Here is a 21297-nt window from a genome sequence, read left to right on the forward strand (position 1 = left end):
AGATTCTTTCTTACTTTTCTTTTACTCTTAACCTCTGTCTCACCTCTCCCTCTCCCTCTCCTTCTCTCTTTATCGCTACCTATCCCCTTGTCTCTTTCTCTCACTCTCTCACACACGCACCTTTCCACTTTTCCATTCCTTGGCTCTCATCCCATTCCACATTTCTGTCTTCTTTTGGGTGTCTGCATATTAACTAAATTTGCTTGTTGGTATGGCACTATGAGCATAGAGAATGTGAAGAGGGTGGATATACTGTAGATACAGGTGATTTCACTCAGGAGGCCTAGCTGTGGTTTCTTATTTTTATTTATTCATATTGGCATTCTAACCAGCTTTCTCAAGCTCACACTACCTTGCACATGAACTCATGGACAATATATGAACAGGTGTTCTTATCACAGCTGTGAGGTGAGAGAGAAACAACCAGAAACTATACTAATTTCACCCCTAAGAGTGAAAGACAGACAAACAATGTAGCCACTGATGAACTTTGCTGTCATTGATGTCCTGCCACTGGACTGGATATCCTTACTGTGGACAAGCACTTGCAGGTCCAGACAAAGACTAAAATGATACATGGCATCTGCAGTGGCAAGAAAAAGTATGTGAACCTTTTGAAATTACCTGGATTGCATAAATTGGTCATCGAATTTGATCTGATCTTCATCTAAGTCGCAACAATAGACAAACAGTGTGCTTAAACTAATAACACACAAATTATTGTATTTTTCTTTCTTGTCTATATTGAATACATCATTTAATTATTCACAGTGTAGGTTGGAAAAAGTGTGTGAACCCCTAGGCGAATGACTTCTCCAAAAGCTAATTGGAGTCAGGGGTCAGCTAACCTGGAGTCCAATCAATGAGACGAGATTGGAGATGTTGGTTAGAGCTGTCTTGCCCTATAAAAAACACTCACAAAATTTGAGTTTGCTATTCACAAGAAGCATTGCCTGATATGAACCATGCCTCGAACAAAAGAGATCTCAGAAGACCTAAGATGAAGAATTGTTGACTTGCATAAAGATAGAAAGGGTTACAAAAGTCAAAAGTATCTCTAAAAGCCTTGATGTTCATCAGTTCATGGTAAAACAAATTGTCTATAAATGGAGAAAAGTCAGCACTGTTGCTACTCTCCCTAGGAATGTCCGTCCTGCGAAGATGACTGCAAGATCACAGTGCAGAATGCTCAATGAGGTTAAGAAGAATCCTAGAGTGTCAGCTAAAGACTTACAGAAATCTCTGGAACATGCTAACATCTCTATTGACGAATCTACGATACATAAAACATGGTAGGACACCACGGAAGAAGCCACTGCTGTCTAAAAAAAACATTGCTGCACGTCTGAAGTTTGCAAAAATGCATTAGATGTTCCACAGTGCTACTGGAAAAATATTCTGTGGACAGATTCAACTACAGTTGAGTTGTTTGGAAGGAATACACATCACTATGTGTGGAGAAAAAAAGGCACAGCACACCAACATCAAAACCTCATCCCAACTGTAAAGTATGGTGGAGGGAGCATCGTGGTTTGGGGCTGCTTTGCTGCTATCATCGACAAAAAAAATGTATTCCCAAGTTTATCAAGACATTTGCAGGAGAATGTAAGGCTATATGTCTGCCAATTGAAGCTCAACAGAAGTTGGATGATGCAACTAGTCCTTTGAAGAAATATACTTTGAAGAAACTAGATAACCCTCTAAGACTACAGCCTAACAGAGCCTCCATCCCTCTCTCTCTGCTTAGTGTGCACTGACTGGACCACTTTTCCCTGCGGTAAATGTACATTTTCATTGTGTGGATAGATTTTGTTTAGAATACCAGGAGCGTTATCTGGCCAATCCGTTACACAATATGTACGTAGAGACTCCAGACAGGAAGCCACACTGGGGAGGAGTGGAGAAAGTCATCAGTCCATTTCCTTGTTCTAACTCTGTGGTCTAAGGGGTGGAGCTGTATAAACAGAGAGGTGTGTGTGATGAAATACCTAATAACTCACAGCAGTTGAGAGTAACTGTTCTAAAGGAAGTGGAAAATGTATCTGGTCCGTACGGCTGAATAAGCAAACCTGGCCAGAGAGAGTAGTTGGAGAGCCAGCCAGGGAGGGGAGAGCGATGAATCTGACCCTGACCGTGGGAGAGAGGACCCAACCGGCACATTCCTCTGCAGCTTACAGCACCGCTCAGTTCATCCAAAGGACAGGAAGTGTGTGTGTGTCTGTGTGTGTGTCTGTGTGTTTACAGTATATGTATGATAGATATCTACACGTTTCCCATTCCACAGGCCTTATAATGCACTAATATCTCAACACAATAAAGGAGTCAGCTTCTCCCTTATGGACAATGTTTAAGTGTTTGCCACGGCTTATTCAGTGTAATAGCAAAATCATTCATTCACATAAATGAAATTAGCAGTTATTAAACGTATTACCTGACTTAGTACTGTACATGCAGTCACATGAGACAAAGCATATAGTAATTATCCATTATCCCATCAAACAATCCAGAGACTGGCCATGGGATGATGAAGTACATTTTGACCCCCATAGCCATCAGAGAGACATCTTAATCCATGGTGAGGATGATATGATCAATTTTATACTCCCATTATGGTTGCATTTCAGCAGGCTACATTGTGACGGTTACCAGCCAATGTGTCCTAATGACAAGGCTTTCCTGTTGTCTGTAATACGTGTGTAATAAGTACGTTACTCACTTTTCCTTGGCCTTTGCTTGTTTGCTCATGCTAGAAGGCAGTGCATTGCTCTGACTAACACATACTGGGCATAAAAACATTCACTGCTGCACGGTCCTTTGTCCTCGTTCAACTCTCTCCCTACATCATCTCCGGCTAGGCCCATGGGCAACATGAAGAATGTCCTGCCACATTTCTGGCATTTGGACCAGTATGTTATGGCCAGGGGAGTTGTCCCTGGTTTATGCATTAGTTAGCCAAGTCTTGGTTGACCTTGTATCATTGACCTGATATCCCACGGGTGACCACAGTTCCACTGTGACCCACAGGAGTCGACGGTCACAGACAGTCTACACAAAGAACACTGCCAGTAGTCTGCAGGTGTCTATAACAGTAGCACTGTGGAATGGACTGTTTATGGTCATAGTGTTGTTAATGCTGGTCCTTCGGAAACAAACTGACCTCGCACCTCCACACTATTTTTGACTTGAGAACCCATTGAACGTACGGCATGTATGAACCAAACACTTGGCTAAAGCAGCTAATGCGACATTATCATTTAACAAAGCAGTTAACATACGAGACGAAATGCCTTGAATAAGCAATCAGTGGCTGATCGTATTATTTACAATAGAGGCCTAATTAGGAAACTCAAAGCACTTTAACATTTACATTTGTTTTACTATGACATATATGATGAGTGAGATAGATAGACTCAGTGGGAGAGGTCTATTTTGGCAGTCATCTAACTGGCTGTGTGAAACCCTGACCCAGCCTTTTAGGCTGAACTCTGACCCTGTCACTGTAAATCACCCGCCTGTTTGGTTTSTTTCAAAAGGTCTGGCTTGAAAAGCAGCTGCATCCCTTTTTAAGTTTTCACATTGCTGTTCATGTACTTTTGTTTTTTTAACTGACCTGTGTCTGGTCTGGAACAACATAGAGGGGAGTTCAGCCACTTGATAAGAAATGTTTGTTAAATTGTCACGTCCAGCTGCATCCAGACAGTTGGTACTTGAGGCATCAGAGTGAACCGCCTGGAAAAAAAACCTCAGAGGCCACAACAGAACTCCAGATGACACAATAAATGACTAAACTGATGGCTAGGAATGTAATGATAGTGAGTTACAAGACAAGTTAGACGTGCTAAGTACGGAGGAAGGGGGAGGCATTGGGCAATCTTCACTCACTCAAAATATCCAGCTGAAATGCTGAATATAACCCTAACCCTTTATCTAAGCAGGGGTTACTGGTGAATGAAGACTCCATGTTGAATTAGAAGACAATTTACTTCAGGGTAACTATGAGTCATCACTGTCTTCTTTCAGGCTAATTGACATGGAGCCTTGTTTTTGACTCATACATGTCCTCCAGGGTATCTCTAATGATGCCCTCTCTATTATGACTCACCCATGGACAACCCAATCACATTTTAACAGCATGGAGAGTCTGCTGGTAATAAGCCGTCACTGTGACCCCAACCCTCCTTATGTACCCGAAACTAAATCTAATATGACCCATGGATCATATAGACTGCCAACCCTGTTGGTGGTCTCATCCCCACACACATTCACTGTCTGGCTCTCCCAGCATGCACTCTCTGAAAGCTGCCAGGGGCAGGTCTCCTCCCTGACTCACCGTGGCCTCCTTCTCTCCTCTCCCCCACCCCTAGCTGTTCTCCTCCTTCTCTAATAGAACGATTGGACTGACAGTGTGCAGCTGCTTAAACAACACAACGGCTGAATGTCTTGCTGGGATGCACTTCTTGGCATTTTATTTATAACTTGTTGCACAGGGGCAGTCCTAGTGGAGAGATACGGACAGCAACAGCTGGCAAGGAACAGAGAAAAAGTACAGTGGGATATGGGGGACCATTGGAGGGATGGAAGATATGTAATGGAAATAGAAAAGAAGGATGGATAATATTTAGCTGAGCTCGTGAAGCAAATTACAAATTTTCTCATACCTGGAAAGTTCTGGTGTTGGTTGTAATGGGTTATAGGAAAAGTGTAGCTCCTCTAATGGGCTTACCGTTTTACAGTTTTTTTAATGCTTTGGTACTATTTTCACATGTACTGTATGTGGTAAAATGTAGCACAAAACTCTAAACAGATAATTAAAAAGGTAGTTTTTTCAAAACTCTAAGCACATTTTCAATTGACTAGGTACAACACACAAAATTACACAGTAATTTTTTCACCAAACCTAATCAATTTCATCTAGAAATACCGTTCACATAAAGAAATTGTCTTTTACAATGTAATGCTCATAATACTTTTCATATGATTATCTTCTCATTTGCTTAAATACACTTGACCATCACTTAATTAAACTGTGCTTAATGCTTAATCACATATGTGTTTGTAAAATATAAACATCTAAATGACATGTATCATATATGATAACCATACATAATGACTACTCGTTATCGCTAATTGATTTCACATAGTGGTGGCCACAATTGGTCACCATATAAAAGGGTGTGAGTGAACATTTGCAATTTATTTCAATATGAAGCAGGATAGACAGCAAGGGAGAGGAAGAAATCAAAGAGCTCGTGGACAAGGGGCCCGTCAGAGAGGTGGGCATGGGCCCCATCAAGGTGGTCAAAGAGGTGGATATGGGCCCTGTCAAAGAGGTGGACATCATAGAGAGGGAGGCATACGGCAGGGAACTGTTGTGTCTAATGAAGTCAAATCAAATCAAATATTATTGGTCACATACACATAGTTAGCAGATGTTATTGCGAGTGTAGCGAAATGCTTGGGCTTCTAGTTCCGACAGTGCAGTAATATCTAACAAGTAATATCTAACAATTCCACAACAAATACCTAATACACACACATTTAAGTAAAGGAATGGAATAAGAATATATAAATAAAAATATATGGATGAGCAATGACAGAGCGGCATAGGCTAAGATGCAAAAGATAGTATAGAATACAGTATATACATATGAGATGAGTAATGCAAGATATGTAAACATTATTAAAGTGTCATTATTAAAGTGACTAGTGTTCCATTTATTAAAGTGGCCAATGATTCCAAGTCTGTATGTAGGCATCAGCCTCTCTGTGCTAGTAATGGCTGTTTAACAGTCTGATGGCCTTGAGATAGAAGCTGTTTTTCAGTCTCTCGGTCCCAGCTTTGATGCACCTGTACTGACCTCGCCTTCTGGATGATAGCGGGGTGAACAGGCAGTGGCTTGGGTGGTTGTTGTCCTTGATGATCCTTCCTGTGAAGCCTTCCTGTGACATTGGGTGCTGTAGGTGTCCTGGAGGGCAGGTAGTTTGCCCCCGGTGATGCGTTGTGCAGACCGCACCACCCTCTGGAGATCCCTGCAGTTGTGGGCGGTGCAGTTGCCGTACCAGGCGGTGATACAGCCCGACAGGATGCTCTCAATTGTACATCTGTAAAAGTTTGTGAGGGTTTTAGGTGACAAGCCAAATTTCTTCAGCCTCCTGAGGTTGAAGAGGCGCTGTTGCGCCTTTTTCACTACACTATCTGTGTGGGTGGACCATTTCAGTTTGTCCGTGATGTGTACGCCGAGGAACTTAAAACTTTCCACCTTCTCTACTGCTGTCCCATCGATGTGGATGGGGGGGGTGCTCCCTTTGCTGTTTCCACGATCATCTCCTTTGTTTTGTTGACGTTGAGTGAGAGGTTATTTTCCTGACACTACACTCCGAGACCCCTCGCCTCCTCCCTGTAGTCTGTCTCGTCGTTCTTGGTAATCAAGCCTACTACTGTTGTGTCATCTGCAAACTTGATGATTGAGTTGGAGCCGTACATGGCCAGGCAGTCATGGGTGAACAGGGAGTACAGGAGGGGGCTGAGCACACACCCTTGTGGGGCCCCAGTGTTGAGGGACAGCGAAGTGGAGATGTTTTTTCCTACCTTCACCACCTGGGGGCGGCCCGTCAGGAAGTCCAGGACCCAATTGCACAGGGCAGGGTTGAGACCCAGGTCCTCAAGCTTAATGATGAGCTTGGAGGGTGCTATGGTGTTGAATGCTGAGCTATAGTCAATGAATAGCATTCTTAAATAGGTATTCCTCTTGTCCAGATGGGATAGGGCAGTGTACAGTGTGATGGTGATTGCATCGTATGTGGACCTATTTGGGCGGTAATCAAATTGAAGTGGGTCTAGGGCAGGCCTGGGCAATTATTTTCCATGGAGGACCACATTAGAAAATATTCTTGCCATCGCGGGCCAGAATCATATTACAGGATTATACATCATGTGTATGACTGTGTTGACAGATATATCTACTGTAATCAAGTCCAGATATGCTACTCATATTTTTTTTAACATGCACAGAAATAAACTACATCCATGTTCTCCTTTTGGTAGGTATTTTCATTATTAAACATGCAATGAACTACACGGAGGGAAAAGTACAGTGTGCATTCAGCACCATGGACAGAACTCTTGTTAACGGGTATTCACAAAAACACAAGAAAGAGAAAGAGCTCAAAATTACATTTAAATTACTCAATCAGTGTGAGGAATGTCTCTGTTGGGCATTGACTAGAGCAGTGAAGTCAGGTATAGTTTCTGACGTCGCTATGTGCAGGATTGCTGAGAGGTGAGAGTCAGTAAGAGATGATCTGTGCCTTGACTTGTTATATTTCATCACTGAAAATGTCTGTTCATACATAGGTTGACACAAACAGTACAAATATCTTCTGAGCATGACTCCTAATCTTTGGAAAGTTCTGTTCATTGAGAGATGCATAGAACCTTGTCAGTGACAATGTTTTGAATAGTTCTCCAATCACTGCATCAGACTGAAGATCGATAAGTTCAAATTGCAGGTCAGTGGGAGCATTATCTACATTGAAGGTGAAAGGAGAGGAAATCAACAGCATGTCATTTTCCAACACTTTGAAATCCTCAAAACGTCAAGAAAACTCACCGTTCAAAGCACGCAGCAGCGATGTACTGTATACTTCTCCCTCTGGTCATCTGACAGGGAACAGACTTGTAGTGTCAGAAGGTGGGTGAGATTGTTGGCTTCTACTTGGCGGGTCAGAAGGATTCATTTTCCCTTGAAAGCTTTGACAAGGCTGTACATCTGATGTGCAAAAAGGCCAAAAAACACCCTACATTCATTGTCTACTTTCCTTTATTTCTTGTTGTTGTTGAAAAACTCATTTTTGCGCAATTTCTAGCGAGCTATAATTTGTAACTGAGATGTGTGTGTCAGCCTGTCAGTRACTGTTTGTCCTCTTGCAGTTGTTATTTAAACGTGCCTTCAAAATAAATGTTCGACAAGCGGTGGGAGTTAAATCATTAAACAAAGGCTAGTATTCATTGGGCTTTTAATTTGAATAACAAATACTATTTTCAAAACTTTACTATCGCAAATTCTTTATGTGATCTGAGCATGATTCCACGGGCCGTATTGAATCAGGTCGCGGGCCGCATACGGCCCCCGGGCCGGCCTTTGCCCAGGCCTAGTGACAGGTAAGGTGGAGGTGATATGATCCTTGACTAGTCTCTCAAAGCACTTCATGATGACAGAAGTGAGTGCTACGGGGCGATAGTCATTTAGTTCAGTTACCTTTGTATTCTTGGGTACAGGAATAATAGTGGCCATCTTGAAGCATGTGGGGACAGCAGACTGGGATAGGGAGAGATTGAATATGTCCGTAAACACACCAGCTAGCTGATCTGCGCATGCTCTGAGGATGTGACTAGGGATGACATCTGGGCCGGCAGCCTTGCGAGAGGTAACAAGTTTAAATGTCTTACTCACATCGGACACGGAGAAGGAGAGCCCACAGTCCTTGGTAGCGGGCTGCGTCGGTGGCACTGTATTATCCTCAAAGCATGCAAAGAAGTTGTTTAGTTTGTCTGGAAGCAAGACGTCGGTGTCCGTGGTGTGGCTGGTTTTCCCTTTGTAGTCTGTGATTGTCTGTAGACCCTGCCACATACTCCTCATGTCTGAGCTGTTGAATTGCGACTCCACTTTGTCTCTATACTGACATTTTGCTTGTTTGATTGCCTTGCGGAGGGAATAACTACACTGTTTGTATTCGGCCATATTCCCAGTCACCTTTCCCTGATTAAATACGGTGTTTCGCGCTTTCAGTTTTGGGCGAATGCCGGCATCTATCCATTGTTTCTGGTTAGGGTAGGTTTTAATAGTCAACATCTCCTATACACTTCCTTATAAACTCACTCACCGAATCAGCGTATACATCAATATTATTCTGAGGCTACCTGGAACATATCCCAGTCCGTGTGATCAAAATAATCTTGAAGCGTGGATTAAAATTGGTCAGACCAGCGTTGAATAGTCCTTAGCACAGGTACTTCCTGTTTGAGTTTCTGCCTATAGGAAGGGAGGAGCAAAATGGAGTCGAGGTCAGATTTGCCGAAAGGAGGGCGGGGGAGGGCTTTGTATGCATCGCGGAAGTTAGAGTAACAGTGGTCTYGTCTTTTTCCAGGACGAGTGCTACATTCGATATGCTAATAGAATTTAGGTAGCCTTGTTCTGAAAAGTGCTTTGTTAAAATCTCCAGCTACAATAAATGCAGCCTCAGGATATATGGTTTCCAGTTTGCATAAAGTCCAGTGAAGTTCCTTGAGGGCCGTCGTGGTATCGGCTTGAGGGGGGAGATACACGGCTGTCACAATATTTGATTCACATTTGGTATTTGGTATTTTATTAGGATCCCCATTAGCTGTTGCAAAAGCAGCAGCTACTCTTCCTGGGGTCCACACAAAACATGAAACATTACATAATACAGAACATTAATAGACAACAGCTCAAGGACAGAACTACACAAAACATTTTTTTTAACAAAAGGCACACGTAGCCTACATATCAATACATACACACAAACTGTCTAGGTCAAATAAGGGAGAGGCGTTTTTACTGTACTGTAAAAGATCTAACTATAATATATTTGTAACGGGTGATGGTGATTGATGCTATGGTGAACCATCGCAAGTATATCTTTGTTGATGAAGCGGGTTTTAACCTGGCCAAAACTCGGCACCATGGGTGGAACCCCATAGGCCAATGGGCGACCGTCCAAATGCCTGGACAACGTGGGGGAAACATCTCCATGTGCGCAGCTATCTCTGAAGCTGTTGTGGTAAGATGTAGGCCATTACTTGGATCATACTTGCTGCACACCTCATTGTGTTTCTCAATGAAATTGAGCAGGCCTGTCAAGGTGAATGTTATGTCATTGTGTGGGACAATGTCAGATTCCACCATGCAGAGGTGGTTTAGGCATGGTTTTTGGCCCATCCTCGATTTGTGATCCTGTACCTGACCCCATACTTTCCTTTCCTCAACCCTACTGAGGATTCTTTTTCAGCATGGAGGTGGAAGGTGTATGATCACCATCCCCATGAGCGTGCCACCCTCCTTCTAGCCATGGATGAGGCATGCGACGATGCAGACCAATGTCAAGATTGGATTCGCCATGCCAAAAGGTTTTTCCCGCGGTGCATGAACAATGAGGACATTCACTGTGATGTGATGAGAATTTATGGTCAAATTCTCAAGACAGGCTTGATGCAAATGAATGCTTGCTAAACGTTAGGTTTTATTTTCATTCATAGACAAAAACGTAGGTGCCTCACACGGTTTATGCTCCCAATTCACCGCTTTATTGACTACGTTTCGATCTGAAAAGTGCTCACTTCCCAAAATATACACGTTTCACCTCACATGACCAATACGCACATGACGCATGGTGGGCGTGGAAACAATTCAATTSACTTGTGCGCATAGTCAATCATAATTAATCCCCGAGGTACATGTGGTCATAAAGGATGATGTACATACATGGGTCCAAGGTAAAAACCTAGGGAACAGTAAAAAAAAAACAAGATTATGTTGGAAACTGTTATTTTCATTCATTTCATTTGTTTAATTTAATTTCAGACATTTGATTACAGACAGTACACCTATGTTGCAATTATAGATATACAGTATATAGATATTACGGAAATTATAGATTTTCTGTCAATTTTGTTCGGTAAAGTAAGTGTATTGCCTAATGTGAAAGCTGTGAAATCTACTGTAATTTACAGTACTGTAGCATATTACTTTCAGCACTTCTCAGGGCGATTTGAAACACATATCTTGCATTGTTTGCTATTGGAAACAGGTAGTTAAAACAGCTAAATAGAAAAGATATCATTGGCTCCCGAGTGGCGCAGCGGTCTATGGTTCTACAGATCTGGGTTCGATCCTGGGCTGTGTCGCAGGCTTGTGTCCGGGAGACCCATGAGATGGCACACAATTGTCCCAGTGTCAGGTTAGGGGAGAGTTTGGCTGGCGGGGATGTCCTTGTCCCACTGCGCTCTAGCGACTCCTGTGGCGGGCCGGTCGTATGCACGCTGACTCGGTCGCCAGTTGTGCGGTGTTTCCTCCAACACATTGGTGCGGCTGGCTTCTGGGTTAAGCGACCAGTGTGTCAAGAAGCAGTGCTGCTTGGCGGGGTTGTGTTTCGGAGGATGCGTGTCTCTCGACCTTCGCCTCTCTCGAGTCCATACGGGAGTTGCAGCAATGGGACAAGACTGTAACTACCAATTGGGGAGAAAAAGGGATAAAAATGTACACCCCTAGAAAATATATTATTGTGTTTTGGTGATTAAACTAATGTTCTCATTACATTTCACAATAAACGTACACTACCGTTCAAAAGTTTGGGGTCACTTAGAAACGTCCTTGTTTTTGAAAGTAAAGCAAATATTTTGTCCATTAAAATAACATAAAATTGATCGGAAATACAGTGTAGACATTGTTAATGTTGTAAATGACTGTTGAAGCTGGAAACGGCTGATTTTTAATGGAATATCTACATTTTTAATAGCCATATCTCAGACTGGCCAATAAAAAGAGAAGATTAAGATGGGCAAAAGGTAGCCTAGTGGTTAGAGCGTTGGGCCAGGAACCAAATGGTTGCTAGACTGAATCCCCGAGCTGACAAGGTAAAAATCTGTCGTTCTGCCCCTGAACAAGGCAGTTAACCCACTGTTCCTAGGCTGTCATTGTAAATAAGAATTTGTTCTTAACTGACTTGCCTAGTTAAATAAAGGTTAAAAAAAAAGAACACAGACACTGGACAGAGGAACTCTACCTAGAAGACCAGCATCCCGGAGTCGCCTATTGACTTTGAGACTGGTGTTTTGCGGGAACTATTTAATGAAGCTGCCAGTTAAGGACTTGTGAGGCGTCTGTTTCTCAAACTAGACACTCTAGTGTCCTTGTCCTCTTGCTCAGTTGTGCACCGGGGCCTCCCACTCCTCTTTCTATTCTGGTTAGTGCCAGCTTGCGCTGTTCTGTGAAGGGAGTAGAACACAGCGTTGTACGATATTTTCAGTTTCTTGGCAATTTCTCACATGGAATAGCCTTCATTCTCAGAACAAGAATAGACTGACGAGTTTCAGAAGACTGTAATCCAACCCACAAATGCCGATGCTCCAGATACTCAACTAGTCTAAAGAATGCCAGTTTTATTGCTTATTTAATAAGCACAACAGTTTTCAGCTGTGCTAACTTAATTGAAAAATGGTATTCCAATGATCAATTAGCCTTTTAAAATGATAAACTTGGATTCGCAAACACAACGTGCCATTGGAACACAGGAGTGATGGTTGCTGATAATGGGCCTCTGTACACCTATGTAGATATTCCATAAAAAATCTGCCATTTCCAGCTACAATAGTCATTTACAACATTAACAATATCTACACTGTATTTCTGATACATTTGATGTTATTTTAATGGACAAAATATTTGCTTTACTTTCAAAAACAAGGACATTTCTAAGTGACCCCACACTTTTGAACGGTAGTGTATATTTTCAATCAGTGGTTGTGTTGAGAGATGTTTACAATTCAAATGAATGCACAATGACAGGTTTTGAATGAAAGACTGGCTGCGATACAAGTGTGACCAGTTTGGAGTTTTGTACTAAGAGCTGTGAAAACTTACCACATACTTGTGAAAATGGTTCCAAAGTGATTAAGAGAAACGGTAATGCACTCAGGGAGATATTCTAATGCGGGAAGCAACAGATCAGGTGATAAATTATGTAAGTAAATAATGAGTAAAAACTGGTGACCAACAAATGGTAGATGGTGGAAATGTGTTCTGACAGGGTAAATAGCATAATGCTAAATACCAGAGGTGTGGACTCGAGTCAGACTGTCACGATCTTTGACGGAAGAATTAGACCAAGGTGCAGCGTGGTAAGCGTACATCATTTTATTTGATGAACACAAAAAAAACTATAACCTACAACCGAACGTGAAGCTACATGCAGTGCAGAACACAACTACACACAAACAAGATCCCACAAACTAAAGGTGGAAAAAAGGCTGCCTAAGTATGATCCCCAATCAGAGACAACAATAGACAGCTGCCTCTGATTGGGAACCATACCCGGCCAACAAAGAAATAGAAAACCTAGAATGCCCACCCAAATCACACCCTGACCTAACCAAATAGAGAAATAAAAAGGCTCTCTAAGGTTAGGGCGTGACACAGACTCGAATCACAAATATGATGACTTGCAACTCAACTTTGACTTTAACACCAATGACTCTTGACTTGGACTTAAGGCTTATGACTCGACCTGACTTGATACCCTCCCCAAGACCAAATATTTAAAATGATGCTATTAAAAAAAGTGTGCAGCGCATCAACTCTTCATTTAACGGATTAAAGTTTGAATCGGACAGCAACCAATCAAATTGTGCCAGCGGAGAAAAAGTTGCGCGTGGCAGTGCAGAGGAACGTCGGCGGGTGAATTCAGATTGAGCCATTGGAAAGATGATACCCAAAAGTATTATTTTCGGACATACAGACTACGTTGTAGTCAACAAAAAATGGATTGCAACTTGCAAAACATGCAGGAAGAAAATGACAGATGGAGGCGCAACAACTTCCAACTTTATTCGACATTTGAAGCTGCACAAAGAACGGTAAATCGTGGCTAATATAGCCGACAGCTATATATATAACTTTGCTAGTATAGCATGTAGGCTAACATAATGTTTAATCAATGAGCCTCCACACAGTCAGRCAGTGCGGGAACGTGATCATTGAGACCAGGCAAGATTGTGCTACTGCCCCGCTCAATTATTTTTTTATATGCTTACAGATTTGAACAATACCAGACGAACAAAATTGTCACAAGTGAACCACAACAGTCTCCAATCTAACAGTTCATGGAGACCCGTGTAGGGAAGTACAGCATGAATCATCCACAGCAGAAAGCTATCAACAATGCAATACTGTACGACCTGGTTATCGATTGCAACTTACCTCTGTCTATTGTGGAAAACAAGAGTTTTGGTCACTTTCTGTCAGTGGTTGACAGTAAGTACAGCCCAGTGTGTCGTAGAACATTGACATCAAAAGTAGAGAACCTCGCTACAGAGAGACGTTCAAAACTCTAAACTCAGTTGAGCAACACAGACCATGTTTCAGTCACAGTGGACATTTGGTCTGACCGAAAGATGTGGGGGTTCCTTGGTGTCACTGTGCGGAGAAAGATGGAGAGAGGATACAACTCAAGTCCAATCTCTTGGCCTGTGACCGCTTCAAAGGAATCTGTGAGCAATTTGAGGCCATATGTGGTGAGTACAGCATTAAAGATAAATTGGACCATATCATTAGTGACAATGCTGCCAACATGAGAAAAACATTCACGGTGTGCTTCCCCATTGAACAAGAAGATGAAGTACATGACGAAGATCACCTTGATGACCCAGAGCTCTGGAATGACCTAACCCTGGAAGACCAGCAAACAGTGGATGCTGCTATTGCAAAAGCAGTGCTTGCAGTGTTTTGCCCACATTCTCCAGCTGGTGGTGGGAGATGGCTTGAAAGAAACAACAGGGATGACTCCTTCTCTTTCAAAGTTATCAAAAATCAGCTCACTGCTGCATACAAGCACAACATTCAAAGAGGTGTTTGGGGCTGAATTTGAGGAAAGAGGCATCCCTGCTGCTGTCAACACAACATGGAACTCCACACTGAGACAAGGCGGTTATCCCATGTGACCATCGAAAGCTCAGTCATGTTCTAGAAAAGGCTGGGCACAAGGAGTTGTTGTTCACAGTACGGGAGTAGAATAAGTTGAAGGAGTTGGTGGACCTCCTGAAGCCATTTGGAGAAGCAACAGATATGACACAGGGGGAGAAGATAGTCACAATCAGTTCTGTTGTTCCCTCGGTCCTGTCCCTGAATCACCACCTGGAGCAGCGGAAGCCTCAAGTCCATTTCCTGAGACTTCTGATGCCTGGTCAGAAGTCTCCAGGCATCCCAGAACAAAAGATTTCTTGGAATCTTCTTCAATGTGAAAATGGCCAGGACACAAGATGGAATCACTGCCCCCTTTTCAGATCCAGTCTACCTCAAAGCAGCTGCCTTGGATCCGGATTTTTCTCTGATGTGGACGGAGCACCATGTGCTGGTCAAGGAGGAGGTGGCACAAAGAGTGAAAGGTAAATATTATTGACTTTAATGTAACTTTTTCTCATAATTTAATCCAATTGACTGCAACAATAATACTTTTTCAGTTTAACCCACTGCATCACCAATACTCTAATACCGGCCTTTTTGTTTCTGCTATGCTTTTACATGTTTTGCCAGAGCAAGATGCTTGAGGGACTGAGCAAGCTGTGCCTCTTGTTGATGAGGAAGAGCAAGAGGACCATAGTCTTGGACAAGAAGAAGGGCTGTTTGCGGCATACTGTAAGAAAGCTGTTGGGACCACTCCAGCACTACAGCTAAGTCACTACCTTGACATATGCGAAGGACAGAATGCCCTCTTGTTCTGGGCAATGAACAGGATGGCTCTTCCTTCACTGTCCCGAGTGGCCATCAGGGTCTTGGCAGTGCCTGCCTCCAGTGCTCCGGTGGAGCGTGTCTTCAGCCATAGTGGCATCATTCTGCGGCCTCATCGTGCACAAATGACTGACATACTTTTAGCGAATTTGGTCTTTTGCAAATGCAATGCATCATAGGGCCCTGAGATAAGAGAAAAAATGAAACTGTTTATGCATTACACACATACACACACATATGTAGTCTCCATGTTCAGGTTTTATCTCCCATCTTTGGGATCTGTATTTTTTTCTCAGACATTCAGGCCAGTGTTCAAATTGTAGGCCTACTTGAAGTTCAGTATCAGTTGTTTTTATGTACCTTTTAATACATTATTGTAACTGGCAGGATTGTTTTAGGTGTCTAGAGTATATCTGGAGAGAGAGAGAGAGCACTACAATATTTTGTTTTTGTTGTCATATTGATGTGTCATTCTCATGGCTACCCATGTATTTCCATGGAAATATAAAGTTTATTTGGAAAGTAATAAATATATATATTTTTTTAAAGTATTCATGACTTGCATAAATGTAATATACTATTACTCTTGTTAAATATGAAATGGTATTACATTTGGTGAAGAGCACATTATGACTTGCTTAGGACTCGAAACTCAACGTTTAGGACTTGAGACTTGACTCGGACTTGCCTGTCTTCACATGGGACTTGACTTGGGACTTCAGTGCTAAGACTTGAGACTTACTTGTGACTTGTAAAATAATGACTTGGTCACACCTCTGCTAAATACCAACACCAACGAAAAATTCAGGGAAAGTCTTCAAAGTTGACTTCAGTAACTGATCGAGCCAACTTGACATTTAACATCAGAAATGTAAGAAACACATTTACTGTTATGTGCTAGTGCTCAGCACGGTTTCCTTAGCCTGGAGCTGTCAGAGCAGCACCAGTGTCAAAATAAACACCAGACCTCATCTCCTTACATAACGAAGAGTGTGTGGGAATCATTTAATTACCAAAGAACTTGCAGGCTGTAATGAGATATTTCATATTCACTGACAGTCCTATTTCTTACAGTGAAATGCCACCTGACCATGTACATAACAGTGTGTGTACTTCATTTTATAGGCCTATGTAAAGGCGATGATCGTCAATATCTATATGTTCTAGTCTTTAGACATGGATGTGATGCTGTGTCCAATAGACTAATTCATTGCCATTTCTGCACCCCTTTACAAAGGAGGCATGGGAGTTGTAGACTGACAGTTTGTACAAGAGTACATTTTGAACCTGCGAAAATGTAATAAGGCCCCTTGTGCTGACAAACTGCCTGGGAGCTCCTCAGTGGTGAAACTCCTCCTCCTTCAATCAGTGGTGAACCAGGTGGAACAAATCTTCCAGGCAATCAGGGCGTGCCAGCACCTGGCTCTGCTGTTGTCTTTAGACCGCAGTGAAAGGAGCATTTATAACACCACAAGACCAAGGAAACTTCATCTTTGTGATCAAGGTGACTGTGCAAGTCCAAGCCCTCCACAAAACTGTGAAAGACAGCCGGTAAGCGCCATATTGGCCATGCTTGACTATACTGACTTAAGCAGTGCACTGCTAATGATACTCTGGAAAACACAGACTCTTAACTCTTAACTTTGATAGGACTTTTGCAGTGGTATTTATAACTTCAAATGTTGTTTGTGGGGTATAAAGGAAAAGTAAGAAGAGCCAAATTCATTGTTGACAAAGAACTTGTTTGAAATGGTTAAAAGTAATTTAAACTTTGTAGAAATCTTAGTAAACCAAGTTCTTAATTCAGTAACAAATGTATAGTCTAAAAAATCTTTGGCTAAAAAATGAAAGATTTATCTGTTTAAAACTAATGATTAGAAAATAAATGTAATTTTTTACTACTAAAAATAGTTTGAATGTATTTGGCAAAAATGCTAATTTAGATAAATATGCTGATTCTGCTCATTTAATAAAAAATGGTGGGTTTCTATTTTGGGAAACATTTGCTTAAAAGTGGAAACCTTGTATTTTATAATGGCAGAAATGTGTTTATCTGAGGTGAATGTGGATAATTTTGTGTATTTAATTAGGCTGTCAACTCAAATAATAACTTGTATTTGTCATCTCTTTTTTGAGGTTTTTCACCTGTTTACTGCCAACCAAAGAATGGTAAATAAAAGACAAACAACTGATTCCATGGCTGTTTATTGAGTGAAATCCAGTTAAAATCTTCATGTGGAGGGACTGTCCTTTTCAAGTGGGGAATTGCACAASAAAGAGGTCAACTTGACACCCCTAGTGTTCAATGTGACTCCTTTATGTGACATACAAACATGCCTTTATTTGCCACTGTGCAAAACTCAAACAGTAAACATTCAAGTTTGAAAGCAGACTCTGTCCTGAGTATGCTATACAGCTCCTGCCCACAACTGAACATCACAGACCCTTTGCCAAACTAAATACAACCACATACAGAACTTTTTCTGGACCAGTAGCCTGCAATAGGCTTGAGTACTTTATGCCTGTAGCCTATAATAGCACATTAGTACAGTATTTAACCCTACACTGATATGCTTTTATTCATCTGACCAACATGTTGAATGAGTGAATGATCAATTCGGAAGAAAATTGTCAGTGAGACAATTACCAGTCCTATCTGTGTCTGTCACTCATTTAATATTCTAATAACCAATCCCAAAGGTTAGTGATTTGGAAGAAACCCTTGCTGCAACCTAGTCGACGGGTAGACAAATCTCTGCCGGTGCTAAGTAGGCTGCATTCTGATTTAGGCCTGTTTCACACTGTCTGTGGTGCAGGAATGCGTGCGAAAGGTCGCCGAGGCCCTTCAGTTATGACTGTCTGACAGGTCTTTTTGTTCAGATCAATAATGGTGCCCACCCCTCTGGTGCCATGGTGTCTCCACTATTTTTCATATTTTTTGGTGAGGTCTGTTGTAATCAACCTTGAAACATACAGCTGTGGAATGTGACTAGTGTCCTTCTGCTGAATTCACAGCTTTTCAAACAAACAAAAACCTATGGACATGGCAGCATGAGTGGGTTATTCATGGAACAGGATATGAGTGTGGGAATTCAGTGATTCAGAATGTTGCAGTCTTTCTTCAAGAAGATTATTTTTATGAACCTAGGTCACTCCATTCCAAACAACGGCATTCTGTTCTGTCTCTCCCATAAATAAATAATTCACTGCCAAACATGGATTGGTTCGTAGTCCTAATTAACAACACATTATCTCTTCTTTTGAAGCTTTCCGTTCCTTTTCCTGGTCCTGTGTAGCTCAGTTGGTAGCGCATGGAGCTTGCAACGTTAAAGTTGTGGGTTTGATTCCCACGGTGGACCAGTATAAAAATGTATGCACTCACTACTGTAAGTCACTCTGGATAAGAGCATGTGCTAAAATGTAAATGTCTGTTTTTATTGATTCAATTAGTATAGGTCTACATGAAGGCCTACTGTACGCATCCAATTCAAATAGGTTGTTCGAAAGGTTATCATCTTATACCAAAAATAGGATATGATTGAGGACATACAGTTGAAGTCGGAAGTTTACGTACACCTTAGCCAAATACATTTAAACTCAGTTTTTCACAATTCCTGAAATTTAATCAGAGTAAAAATTCCCTTCCTTAGGTCAGTTGTGATCACCACTTTATTCTTAGAATGTGAAATGTCAGGATAATAGTAGAGAGAAGGATTTATTTCAGCTTTTATTTCTTTCACCACATTCACAGTGGGTCAGAAGTTTACATACACTCAATTAGTATTTGGTATAATTGCCTTTAAATTGTTTAACTTGGGCCAAACGTTTCGGGCAGCCTTCCACAAGCTTCCCACAATAAGTTGGGTGAATTTTGGTCCATTCCTCCTGACAGAGCTGGTGTAACTGAGTCAGGTTTGTAGGCCTCCTTGCTTGCACACGCTTTTTCAGTTCTGCCCACAAATTTTCTATGGGATTGAGGTCAGGGCTTTGTGATGGCCATTCCAATACCTTGACGTGGTTGTCCTTAAGCCATTTTCCCACAACTTTGGAAGTATGCTTGGGGTCATTGTCCATTTGGAAGACCCATTTGCGACCAAGCTTTAACTTCCTGACTGATGTCTTGAGATGTTGCTTCAATATATCCACATCATTTTACTTCTCATGATACCATCTATTTTGTGAAGTGCACCAGTCCCTCCTGCAGCAAAGCACCCCCACAACATGATGCTGCCACCCCCATGCTTCACGGTTGGGATGGTGTTCTTCGGCTTGCAAGCATCCCCCTTTTACCTCCAAACATAAGGATGGTCATTATGGCCAAACAGTTATATTTTTGTTTCATCAGATCAGAGAACATTTCTCCAAAAAGTATGATCTTTGTCCCCATGTGCAGTTGCAAACAGTAGTCTGGCTTTTTTATGGTAGTTTTGGAGCAGTGGCTTCTTCCTTGCCGAGCGGCCTTTCAGGTTATGTCGATATAGGACTCGTTTTACTGTGGATATAGATACTTTTGTACCTGTTTCCTCCAGCATCTTCACAAGGTCCTTTGCTGTTCTGGGATTGATTTGCACTTCTCGCACCAAAGTACGTTCATCTCTAGGAGACAGAAAGCGTCTCCTTCCTGAGCGGTATGACGGCTGCGTGGTCCCATTTGTGTTTATACTTGCGTACTATTGTTTGTACAGATGAACGCGGTTCCTTCAGGCATTTGGAAATTGCTCCCAAGAATGAACCAGACTTGTGGAGATCTACAATTTTTTTCTGATTTCTTTTGATTTTCACATGATATTAAGCAAAGAGGCACTGAGTTTGAATGTACAGTAGACCTTGAAATACATCCACAGGTACACCTCCAATTGACTCAAATTATGTAAATTAGCCTATCAGAAGCTTCTAAAGCCATGACATCATTTTCTGGAATTTTCCAAGCTGTTTATTAAAGGCACAGTCAACTTGGTCTATGTAAACTTCTGACCCACTGGAATTGTGATACAGTGAATTATAAGTGAAATAATCTGTCTGTAAACAATTGTTGGAAAAATTACTTGTGTCATGCAAAAAGTAGATTTCCTAACTCACTTTCCAAAACTATAGTTTGTTAACAAGACTTTTAATGACTCCAACCTGAGTGTATGTAAACTTCCGACTTCAACTGTACACATCATCTCAGATCATGGAATGATCCCAAAGAATTCAGTTCTTTCTATGGATCAGCATGTCCAAAGCTTAAACAAACATTATTCACAGATCTATGTCGTTTCTAATGCCTTTTTGTACTATTTTAAGTTCCATGTAGCATAGTTTTGCCCTCTTGTAGAGTATGATGATGCTTCACATTCCAACCCTGTTTATATCATTCAAGTATTTCTCTTGGGAACAAGAACAAGAGATGTATTTTTCTCATAACATAGGCTATTCTTCAATTTATTCATAATCTTAAATGATTGGATTTGCCAGTTAAATTAGAGTAATCAAGTCCAAAGTAACTAAATTATCTAAATTACCAACATTGTTTCAGCATTGCCCTAAAATACACCTCCATCTTAAATGTTCAGGTATGATCTGGTGTGATAACTGTTGCAAACCCTTCATCACTTAGATACAATCTAATACTGCAATTTATGTCCTTCAAATTTTCCCAAAGATGACTGTTTCACAAGCAATGTGTTGCAGACCCATTTAAAAACAGCAGATGGCAATATAAGGTTGTGTGTGTGGTCTAAATTGAAACGTAGTGATATGAAATATGCAAACTATGCTGCTATTGGTGGTTACC

At 41.6% G+C, this 21297-nt stretch overlaps 1 long non-coding RNA gene across 1 annotated transcript; it reads left to right on the top strand.

The window, feature by feature from the left end:
- Nucleotides 1-13222: 13222 nt before the first annotated feature.
- On the top strand, nucleotides 13223-17713 carry LOC111966087 (uncharacterized). The gene is made up of 3 exons (XR_002877616.2): nucleotides 13223-13651; nucleotides 13831-15178; nucleotides 15327-17713. It is a non-coding gene; the product is annotated as an uncharacterized lncRNA (long non-coding RNA).
- Nucleotides 17714-21297: the final 3584 nt, after the last annotated feature.

The sequence above is a fragment of the Salvelinus sp. IW2-2015 genome, linkage group LG7 (genome assembly GCF_002910315.2).
Source record: "Salvelinus sp. IW2-2015 linkage group LG7, ASM291031v2, whole genome shotgun sequence".
NCBI lineage: Eukaryota > Metazoa > Chordata > Actinopteri > Salmoniformes > Salmonidae > Salvelinus > Salvelinus sp. IW2-2015.